The 12686-nt window shown below is 37.5% G+C and overlaps 1 pseudogene; it reads left to right on the forward strand.

Annotated features, from left to right (window-relative positions):
- Positions 1-5847: 5847 nt before the first annotated feature.
- LOC125753279 (olfactory receptor 56A3-like) lies at positions 5848-6791 on the forward strand (annotated as a pseudogene).
- The last annotated feature ends 5895 nt before the right edge of the window (positions 6792-12686 follow it).

Here is a 12686-nt window from a genome sequence, read left to right on the forward strand (position 1 = left end):
GAGGAGAACACAGGCAACACCGTTTTTGTACTTAGCCACAGCAACTTCTTGCAAGATAAATCTATGAAGGCAAGGAAAACAAAAGCAAAAATAAACTTTTGGGACTTAATTAAGATAAAAAACTTCTGTACAGCAAAAGAAACAGTTAACAAAACTAAAAAACCATCTACAGAATGGGAGAAGATATTTGCAAATGACCTAGTATCCAAGATCTATAAAGAACTTATTAAATCAACAGCAAAGAAACAATCTAATCATGAAATGGGCAAAAGACATGAACAAAAATTTCACAGAGGAAGACACAGACATGGTCAACTGGCACATGAGGAAAACGCTCTGCATCACTTGCCATCAGGGAAATACAAATCAAACCCACAATGATATACCACCTCACACCAGTGAGAATGGTGAAAATTAACAAGACAGGAAACAACAAATGCCAAAGAGGATGTGGAGAAAGGGGAACCCTCCCTCCCTCCTGTTGGTAAGAATCTGAACTGGTGTAGCTACTCTGGAAAGCAGTATGGAGGTTTCCAAAAGCTAAAAATAGAACTACCCTATGATCTAGCAATTGTATTCCTAGGTGTTTACCCAAAGATTAAACAAAGTATTAGGGATCCCTGGGTGGCGCAGTGGTTTGGCGCCTGCCTTTGGCCCAGGGCGCGATCCTGGAGACCCGGGATCGAATCCCACGTCGGGCTCCCGGTGCATGGAGCCTGCTTCTCCCTCTGCCTGTGTCTCTGCCTCTCTCTCTCTGTGACTATCATAAATAAATAAAAATGTAAAAAAAAAAAGCAAAGTATTAGTTCAAAGGGATACATGTACCCTGATATTTATAGCAGCATTATGTACAATAGACGAATTATGGAAACAGTCTACGTGTCCAACAACTGAAGAATGGATAAAAAAGGTGCGGTGAACACAATATACTGTGTTCAATATCGTATATTATACAATACTGTATAATATATTATTATATACAATATATTGTATAATATTATTCAATATTGTATTCCTCAATATATATACAAATATATATTACTCATCCATAGAAAAGAACATCTGGCCATCTGCAACCACATGGATGGAGCCAGAGTATTATGCTAAGTGAAATAAGTCAGATAAAGACAAAGACTATATGATTTCATTCATATATGGAATTTAAGGAACAAAAGAAATAAATGGAAAAAGAAACAGAGAGGGAAACTAAGAAACAGACTGTGGACTAAGAGAGCAAACTGATGGTTACCAGACAGGAAGGAGTGGGGGATGGGTGAATATGCAGATTAAAGAGTGAACTTGCTGTGATGAGCACTGGGTGATGTATGGAAGTGTTGAATCATTGTATTGCACACCTGAAACTAAGATTACACTGTATGTTAGCTAACTGGAACTTAATTTCTTTTTAAAAGTAAAGCAAACAAACAAACAACCTAGGGCAGTTTATATAGTGTACATGGGTCAACAAGGTGGGTGGATACTTTAAAATCTAGAGCATAATTAAAACAACTTAGGCAACTATGTTTAAATTTAGAGAAAAAAGAGATTTAGTAAATGGCGCACCAACTCTTTCAAGAAAATAGAAGCTATTCAGACTATGCACTGTAGCTGCCATTGACGGGCATACTCTGGGACAGTTTCCACACTTCATGAATCATGGGGAGGTCAAGGAGACACCATGAGAGTGCCCAAGGTAGTGCTGAGGTGATAGGGGACTCAGGGTAGAGGAAATTTATAAAACTAGCAACACGTTACTTAGTATTTTCACAGCTGTTATGAATATAGCACTGCATACTAACTTAATACCACTCCCTACTCTTCACAATGTAACCACAAACAGATTTAAATATATCAGTATGAAACATAATGCACTGATTTACAAAAAATAAAACAAACAAAAACAAATAAATAAAAGCTCTTTGTGATCTTGTGAAGTGACCCCTAAATAAGATCCACAGAGAAAATCTATTCACAGAAGAATAGAATTTGACTCAATCAAAGTGAAAGATGTCTGGACAGAAGACACTAAAACTGAGAGCTTCATAACAAACTTGAGGAGAGACAAGAAATATCTAACCAACAAGGAGTTCTAATATTTGAAATATGCATAGATATTTTGACAATATGCAGGAAAACAAAATTAATAGAAAAAGCAGATAAAGGATGTCAACGTATAATTCACAGTATGAAGAACACAAATGGCTCAACAGTATATGAACAATGCTCACTTATTGGGAGAGAATCAAATTAAAAATAGTAACATAGTATTTTACATTCTTATACATTTTTAACAAATAGCATCTAATGGTGGAAAGAATGTGAAAAATAAAGAAACTTTAGGAATTTCTAGTAATATTTTATAAATAATTGGGGAGAAATTTTTATAATTTCTATGGAAATTAAATCCTTTTATAGCTTTCACTGAATTAAAAATCCTCCACATATACCGGTATTAGATCAATAAAGAGAAGTGTACAAGGATATTGAAAGCAACATTATTTTTGGTAACAATTATGGGTCCTTAGGGCCTAAACTACTTACATGAAGAGAAAAAATGCACGTAATGAGAATCGAACAGTTAAAAAGATGAAGTGGACTTTCACAGAGCAACGTGGACAGATGCTTACAAATTTCTGTTAAGTATAAACAAAGAATACCATCAGATTTATAAACCAATGACATTTTTACAATTCCATTTCCAACCTTTCCTACCATCAACAAACATGTAACTAATAAGCATGCTTAAGTTTAATTAGACATATTTTAAGAACACCAGAGTTTCTACATCCCCGAAGGAAAGAGGAATAGCAGTGTTGAGATCTATGGAAGAAAGAGAGGTAAAAATAGAGTAAAGGAAGGCCTGCAAAGAGACTGAAGGTGGTGGCACTGCCCAAGGAACATAGTTAATGATACTGTAATAGCTTTGTATGGTGACAAACTATAGCTACACCTAAGATGAGCATAGCATAATGTATAGACTTGTCCAATCACTATGTTGTATATCTGAAACTAAGGTAACATTGTGTGTCAATTACACTCAAATTTTTAAAAATTAATGAAAATAAATAGAAAATATAGAAACTGATCATGTTTGCTCCCAATATTGGAGAGATAGGAATAATTCACATGAAGGTCAAAATAAAATTTTTATAAAAGGAATAAATTATATTTCCTAGTATACAGTTGTATATACATCGCATTTGAAACATCTTTCACTATAGGAAAAAAATTCTATCGGATTTTCTCTCTGAAAAATACATTGTATTTTTTCAGGAATTTTTTTTAAGTTTCTCTTGTATGTTTATCATTAAAATGTAATGCCAAAAGCCATGATATGTTAACATCAATCCATTAGATAGGATGGTTTGAGAGGGCTTATCAAACAGTTTTGTGCAGGAAGCCCATGAGAACTTCTGAATGAGCCTTTTGTACCTATACAAGGCAGTGAGCTTGTATGTGCAAAGGAGTATGAATATGGATGGACAGATGTGTGTAACACCCCTACATCCAGGAGACTATTCCTGCAGCACACACAGTCAATGTTGGGCTAGATTAACAGAGCTCCTCACTTTTAGAGAGAAAGAAAATCATTTTCTTCTCACACCTGCCTGCCTGTCTGTCCCAGGAGGACATTTTAGGCCCAAGAGTAGTGATGGGAAGAAGTTCCCAGATGGCAATGTCCTTGAGGCTCTGGAGTTATAACTATACCAGATGCCTGAGAAACTAATCAGAACTCCAGTATTGCTGGGGCCGGCCTCCTTGCTCACATCCCCTGTAGGTGCGTCTGGTAAGAGGGTGTCTGAGGAGAAACTAGACCAAGATTAGCAAGAACATGGGGGAGATCTTTGTCTTCAGTCCAGATCTGTACTTTGTTCTATTCCTGAGTCAATACAGCTGAAGTACTTTCAAAATGGGGTGGAAGAGGCTCCATCCTGTCCCAGGTCAGGAGGCACATGTGAGAACCTGTGCTCTGGGACCTTCCCTTTTGCAGTCCTCTGTCTTTTTTGGATCTTTTGCTGGGTAGTGTCAGAAATGCAGTTAATATATTCTTAAATATTGATAATCTAATATACAATGATCATTATCAATATGCATATGTTCTTAGAATTTTTCTGTATTTTCATGAATAATTTGTAAGGTATCATATGACTCAAACTTTACTATGACAATATACAATGCAAATCAATGTCTTAAATGAAGACTTTTAATTTATAAGCAAGAACTATAATTATTTCCTAATAGAGGATATTTTGGAAATTCTACTTTTTAAACATTAACTTACCTTTACTCTATTTTTAAATATAATTTTAACAATTCCTCATTCTTCTTCTTCATTCATTGTGAAAAGCTTAAAAATTTACAGATTTTATGTACTACTATTGAATTAAATCATATCTCTTTAAAAAATGGTCCTGTGGAGTTCTCAGAAATTTCACCCTAGGGCTAGAAATAAGTATCCCAAACTTCTTCAGGAGACAAAGAGAACATGCTTCTTTCTCTATGAATACTGCATGGACACTCGTGCCTGAATTTACACTTCTTCCGTTTGGCTGTATCCTCCAATTCTCATTTCAATATTTTCCCTCCTTCCATGCAATGAATTCCTAATTCCTCCCAAGAATACTCTGAATTACCTGAAGAAGAAAAGCTTCTCAGACATGATGATATTTAGAGCCCTAACTTATAAGAATTATATGTCAAAATTTTGCAGAGTAGGATCAGAGGATGCAATAAGCAAGAACAAAAGGCAAAATGCAAATGATAAAAGTGGTGATTAGAAAGAGTATTTAGATTTTAGAGGCATGAGGCATCCAACTACAAAAATGGAAAGAAGAGTTGAGTGAACATAGTGCTCAAGACAAGAGAAGGTCCTTTGGTCACCAACTGAAGACTGGACATTATTTTTCTATGGGTTTTTACCATCACGACTTCCAGCTTGTACAGCATCGCCCAATCTTTGTGAGCCAAACACCGAGACAAAGCATAACCACTAGACAGGAGGACCTGGATCATTGTATTGGAGGTAGAAGGGGAAATGGAAAGGAGATGAAAGTACATAAAAGTACATTTCATCACTCTCACACGATTGCAATGAGAATTATCAATGATTAGCTTCTTCAATGACACATATGCCTCCTCCATACATATGTGCAAATGCACATTCTACTTTTATATTGTTCCATTCCTGAAGTCAAGAATCCCACACGTATGAAGATGTATTTGCAATTACTTGGCAGGATCCATACCACCAAATTAAAATGACTTTTTAGAGAAACATGCCAGGATATAGTATTTTTAATCTGTTATTAAAGCCAACTATAGCTGAAAATTCAGAGCAGGGGTGGCATGGAAAACTAGGAATCTGTACCTAGTCAAACTTTGTGACAGACTCTGTTACTCATTTCTGTGTGTTGTTACAGTTAAATTGTCATGTGTTATATAGGTAAGTAGTCATTAAAGAACAAAAAAACAAAAAGGAAGAAACTTATAAAGACAAATCTAGGGACTCATTGTCCCAAAGTACTTTTCAAAGTAATTTTATCCTTTCTTTTGTTGCTACAAAGACATAACATTCTCTCAAAAGCAGAACTTGAACAAATCAAAAATGTATAAATGAACCATATACCTTAGTCTTCTACACTGCTTAGTGATAGAATTATCACAACAAGATCAGAACACAAAGAATAAAGACATGAATTTACATGGCTTGATGACCTGCTAGGACTCACACAAGTTTCACCTAGGTGAAGCAAATTGTAGTGAATTTATGTGTCTTGATTCGGTAGCTAATTTTTACCCTAATTTTACAGATCACTAAAGGAAAACTGTAGAAATATATGACAGAAGATGACAACACATCAAAATGGGACCATATCCATTGAGATTTCAGACTTTCTCCTGAATTGTTTTGTCAGGTCTCCCGGCTGGCAACTTTCTTTCTCCCTGCCCCTCAGCCTCCTCTTCCTCCTGGCCATGGGGGCCAATGGTGTCCTCCTGATCACCATCTGGCTGGAGGCCTCTCTGCACGAGCCCATGTACTACCTGCTCAGCATCCTCTCCCTATTGGACATCGTGCTCTGCCTCACTGTCATCCCCAAAGTCCTGACCATTTTCTGGTTTGATCTCAAGTCCATCAATTTCTATGCCTGCTTCATTCAGATGTACATCATGAATTGCTTCCTTGCCATGGAGTCCTGCACATCATGGTCATGGCCTATGACCGCTATGTGGCCATCTGCCACCCACTGAGGTACCCATCCATCATCACAGAACAATTTGTAGCGAAGGCTGCCATTTTTATTTTGGCCAGGAATGCTATTTCTACAGTGCCTATTCCCATTCTATCATCCAGACTCCATTATTGTGGGGGAAATGTCATTGAGAATTGCATCTGTGCCAATATGTCTGTCTCCAAGCTCTCCTGTGATGATGTCACCATCAATCGCCTCTACCAGTTTGCTGCAGGCTGGACACTGCTAGGATCTGATCTCATCCTTATATTCCTTTCCTACAGCCTCATACTGCGAGCTGTGCTGAGACTCAAGGCAGAGGGTGCTATGGCCAAAGCCCTGAGCACATGTGGTTCTCACTTCATCCTTATCCTCTTCTTCAGCACTATCCTTCTGGTCTTTGTGCTCACTCATGTGGCAAAGAAGAAAGTCTCCCCTGATGTGCCAGTCTTGCTCAATGTTCTCCACCATGTCATTCCTGCAGCCCTCAATCCCATTGTTTATGGAGTGAGAACTCAGGAGATCAAGCAAGGAATCCAGAGATTACTAAACAAAGGGTGATAGTGAGGACAACTGGAGCTCTGCCTTCCTAAATTAGAATGATTTTGAATCAATAATGGGTGAGTGACCTGCAATTTATATCTATGAGTCATAATCTCAAACTGGGTAAATTGGATATTGTTCCTTCTTTAATAAAACTTAAGTATCATTATATGTTTCCTTTATCTCACTTCTCTTTTAACAATATCCTTAGCCTCTTTTGCTATACCCACGCATATTATCCTATTTTGACAAAATACTGGATTTCCACTGGGCAGGTTCTAAAGTGAGAAATTTATTTTTTCCAGATAGTAAAAGTGGTTTGTTTTATTTTTTATTGGAGTTCAATCTGCCAGTATTTAGCAGAACACCAAGTGCTCATCCCACCAAGAGCCCCTCTCAGTGCCCATCACCCAGTCACCGCAACACCCCGCCCACCTCTCTGTTCACTTCCCCCTGTTCATTTCCCAGAGTTAGGTGTCTCTCATGTTCGTCACCCTCACTGATATTTTCACTCATTTTCTCTACTTTCCCTTTACTCCCTTTCACTAATTTTTATATTCCCCAAATGAATGAGACTATATAATGTTTGTCCTGCTCCAATTCACTTACTTCACTCCGCATAATACCCTCCAGTTCCATCCACGTCGAAGCAAATGGTGGGTATTTGTCATTTCTAATGGCAAGTAATATTCCATTGTATACATATAGCACACCTTCTTTATCCATTCATCTATTGATGGATACTGGGACTCCTTACACAGTTTGGCTATTGTGGACATTGCTGCTATAAACATTGGGATACTGGTGTCTCAGGGTTTCTTTGCATCTGTATCTTTGTAGTAAAACCCCAGCAGTGCAATTGCTGGGTGGTAAGGCACATGTATTTTAACTGTTTGAGGAACCACCACACAGTATTCCAGAGTGGCTGCACCAGTTCACACTCCCACCCACAGTGCAAGACTGTTCCACTTTCTCTACATCTTCTCCAACATTTGTTGTTTCCTGTCTTATTAATTCTCACCATTCTCACTCGTGTGAGGTGGTATGCATTGTGGTTTTGATTTGTATTTACCTGATGGCCAGTGATGTGGAGCATTTCCTCATAGGCTTCTTGGCCATGTCTCTGTCTTCCTCTGTGAAATTTCTATTCAGGAATTTTGCCCATTTCATTATTGGATTGTTTGTTTCTTTGCTGTTGAGTTTAATAAGTTCTTTGTAGATCTTGGATACTTGCCCTTTATCTGATAGGTCATTTGCAAATATCTTCTCCCATTCTCTAGGTCGTCTTTTAGTTTTGTTGAGTGTTTCTTCGGCTATGCCGATGCTTTTCATCTTGATGAAGTCCCAGTAATTCATTTTTCCTTCTGTTTCTCTTGCCTCTTGTATGTATCTTGAAAGACATTGCTGTGGCCAAGTTCAAAAAGGGTTTTGCCTGTGTTCTCCTCTAGGATTTTGATGGAATCTTGTCTCACATTTAGATCTTTCTCCATTTTGAGTTTATCTTTGTGTATGGTGTAAAGAATGGTCTAGTTTCATTCTTCTGCATGTGGATGTCCAATTATCCTAGCACCATTTATTGAAGAGATTGTCTTTTTTTTCCCAGTGGATCGTCTTTCCTGCTTTGTCAAATATTAGTTGACCATAAAGTTGAGAGTCCACTTCTGGATTTTCTATTCTGTTCCACTGATAAATGTGTATGTTTTTGTGCCAGTACCACACTGTCTTGAAGACCACAGCTTTGTAGTACAACCTGAAATCTGTCATTGTGATGCCCCCAGCTATGGTTTTTTTTTTTTTAATATTCCCCTGGCTATTCGGGGTCATTTTTGATTCCACAAAATCTTAAGATGATTTATTCCAACTCTCTGAAGAAAGTCCATGGTATTTTGATAGGGATTGCATTAAATGTGTAAATTGCCCTGGATAACATTGACATTTTCACAATATTAATTCTTCCAGTCCATGAGCATGGAATAGTTTTCCATCTCTTTGTGTCTTCTTCAATTTCTTTCTGAAGTGTTCTGTAGTTTTTAGGGTATAGATCCTTTACCTCTTTGTTTAGGTTTATTCCTAGGTATCTTATGCTTTTGGGTGCAATTGTAAATGGGATTGACTCCTTAATTTCTCTTTCTTCAGTCTCATTGTTACTGTATAGAAACGCCACTGATTTCTGGGCATTGATTTTGTGTCCTGCCACACAACCTAATTGCTGTATGAGTTCTAGCAATCTTGGGGGTGGAGTCTAGTGTTTTCTATACACAGTATCATGTCATCTGCAAAGAGGGAGAGTTAGACTTCTTTTCCAATTTGAACGGCATTTATTTCTTTTTGTTGCCTGATTGCTGAGGCTAGGACTTCTAGTACAATGTTGAATAGCAGTGGTGAGAGTGGACATCCCTGTCTAGTTCCTGATCTTAGAGGAAAGACTCCCAGTGTTTCCCCATTGAGAATGATGTTTGCTGTGGGCTTTTAGTAGATGGCTTTTAAGATGTTGAGGAATGTTCCCTCTATCCCTACACTCTGAAGAGTTTTTTATCAGGAATGGATGCTTTATGTTGTCAAATGCTTTCTCTACATCTATCAGAGGATCATATGGTTCCTATTTTTTCTCGTGCTGATATGATCAATCACATTGATTGCTTTACATGTGTTGAACCAGCCTTGCATCCTGGGGATAAATCCCAGTTGGTCATGGTGAATAATCTTCCTCATGTATTGTTGGATTCTATTGGCTAGTATCTTGATGAGAATTTTTCCATCTGTGTTCATCAGGGATATTGGTCTATAGTTCTCCTTTTTGCTGGGGTCTTTGTCTGGTTTTGGAAGTAAAGTGATTCTGGCCCCATAAAATCAGTTTGGAAGTATTCCATCTCTTTCTATCTTTCCAAACAGCTTTAGGGAGAATAGTTTCTTCTTTAAATGTTTGATAGAATTCCCCTGGGAAGCCATCTGGCCCTGGACTTTTGTGTCTTGGGAGGTTTTTGATGACTGCTTCAATTTCCTCCCTGGTTATCGGCCTGTTCATGTTTTCTATTTCTTCCTGTTCCACTTTTGGTAGTTTTTGGTTTTCCAGAAATGTGTCTGTTTCTTCTAGATTGCCTAACTTATTGGTGTATAGCTGCTCATAATAAGTTTTTAAAATCATTTGTTTTTCTTTGGTATTGGTGGTGATCTCTCCTTTCTTGTTCATGATTTGATTAATTTGAGTCTTTTCTCTCTTCTTTTTAATAAGGCTGGCTAATGGTTTATCTAACTTATGAATTCTCTCAAAGAACCAACTTTTGGTTTGTTGATCTGTTCCACAGTTCTTCTGGTCTCTATTTCATTGAGTTTCGCTTGAATCTTTATGAATACTCTTCTTCTGCTGGGTCAAGGTTTCATTTGCTGTTCCTTCTCCAGCTCCTTTAGGTGCAAGGTTAGCTTTTATATTTGAGTTCTCTCCAGTTTTTGGATGGATACTTGTATTGCTATGTATTTCCCCCTCAGGACTCCTTTGTTGTATCCCAATGATTTTGAACGGTTTTATCTTCATTCTAATTAGTTTCAATGAATCTTTTTAATTCTTCTCTAATTTCCTGGTTGTCCCTTTCATCTTTTAGCAGGATGCTCTTTAACCTCCACGTTTTTAAAATCCTTCCAAACTTCCTCTTGTGGTTTAGTTATAGTTTCAAAGCATTATGGCCTGAAAATATGCAGGGGACGTACCAACCGTTTGGTATCAGTTAAGACCTGATTTGTGACCCAGTATGTGGTCTATTCTGGAGAAAGTTCCATGTGCACTTGAGAAGAATGTGTATTCAGTTGTGTATGGATGTAAGGTTCTATAAATATCTGTGAAATCCATCTGTTCCAGTGTATCATTTATAGCTCTTGTTTCTTTGTAGATGTTGTGTTTAGAAGAACTCTCATTTACAGAAAGCACCATGCTGAAGTTTCCCAGTATAAGTGTATTGTTAGGTCCTCTTGTTGGATAGATCCTTTAAGTATGATAGAATATCCCTCTTCATCTCTTACTACAGTCTTTGGGATAAACTTGAATTTCTCTGATATGAGGATGGCTATCCCTGTTTCTTTTGAGGACCATTTGAATGGTAAATGGTTCTCTAACCTTTTATTTTCTAACTGTAGGTGTCCTTGTGTCTAAAATGACTCTCTTGTAATAGCAAATAGCTGGATCTTGCTTTTTTATCCAGTCTGAAACCCTGTGCCTTCTGATGGGATCATTAAGCCCATTCACATCAGAGATACCATTGAAAGATATGATTTAGTGTTATCATAATACCTATTCAGTCCCTCTTTTTGTGGACTGTTTCCTTGGACTTCCTTTTTCTTTTACAGAGTGACCCTTAATATTTCTTGCAGACTGTTTGGTGGTCACATATTCTTTCAATTTCTGTTTATCTTGGAAGCTCTTTATTTCTCCTTCTATTCTGAATGAGAGCCTCGTTGGATAGAGTATTCTTAGCTGCATGTTCTTCTCATTTAGGACCCTGAATATATCCTGCCGGTCCTTTCTGGCCTGCCAGGTCTCTGAGAAGAGGTCTGCTGTTAACCTAATACTTCTCCCCATATAAGTTAGGGATCTCTTGTCTCTTGCTGCTTTAAGGATCTTCTCTTTATCTTTGGAACTTGCAAGTTTCACTATTAAATGTTGAAGTGTTGAACGTTTTTTATTGATTTTGGGGGGAGATATCTCCATCTCTTGGATCTGGATGTCTGTTTCCCTTCCCAAGTTAGGGAAATTCTCAGCTATGATTTGTTCAAATACACTTTCTGGTCCTCTGTCACTTTCGGTGCCCTCTGGAACCCCAATTAAATGTAGATTTTTCTTTCTGAGGCTGTCATTTATTTCCCTTAACCTATCATCATTATATTTTGTTTTTCTCTTTTATCCTCAGCTTCCTTCTTTGCCATCAACTTGTCTTCTATGTCACTCACTGGTACTTCTACCTCATTAACCCTCCTTTTTAGGACCTTCAGCTAAAGTGAGAAATTTATGTTCCAAATGTACAGCTGTTACTATGTCATGCCTTTACATTAGCAAATATATAAATATGAATTTTTCGGGTAGGGCTGTGTAATATGTACACATTATCATTCTTATTTCCACAAAAGGGAACATATTGGAAACAAAACAAGAGTGAATTTTGAGTCTTAAATCATGGCAAGTTGCTACTGGTTTGTCACTGGGTCTGCAACTGGATGGTCATTAGGAAATTTGCATGACAAGAGACACAGGGGTTTTGCATGTATTTCTAATTTGTGCAAAAAAATAGCAATGAGTTTGATTAGATTCAAGAGATTCCTAAATTCTCCCCAGTGGGTTAGTGCTTCAGACATTGATCTTTGGATCCAAGTTGTCATAGTTTATGGTATGTACATATAGCTCTGCAAATGAGTTACAGGTTGTTCAAGGTTTGTAATATATAATCCAGTAATAATAATTTAAAATATTGAAAATATAATATCTTAACTTTGTTTTCACATTATATGGGCAGGTTCTAAGCACACTTTGTGTCCTGCTATTTCTGTTAGTTATTAAGACACAAAAATAGAATATTGTTGCTGTTAGGAGCCCAAAGTTTGGTTAGGGGAAACACCAATATGAGGATGAGGAATGGAATAAGATACCTATAGGCAGTAAGATATCTACCAATATAAGAAAGCATTAGATAGAGAGTTAAAGATCTCTACTGTAAGCCATGAACAATTACCTCAAAAATGGTAGGTTCTTGGAAACAAATGAAGTGGTCTCATTGTGTTTCATGTTACTCATCTGCTACCCCTGAGAACAGTGAATAATTGTTTTAGAAGATCTTTTCTGAGGGCACTTGAGTGGCCCAATCAGCTAAGCTTCTGCCTTCAGCCCCGGTCCTATTTAGAGCCCAGGGATCGAGTCCTGCGCCAGTCTCC

The sequence above is a fragment of the Canis lupus genome, chromosome 21 (genome assembly GCF_003254725.2).
Source record: "Canis lupus dingo isolate Sandy chromosome 21, ASM325472v2, whole genome shotgun sequence".
Taxonomy (NCBI): domain Eukaryota; kingdom Metazoa; phylum Chordata; class Mammalia; order Carnivora; family Canidae; genus Canis; species Canis lupus.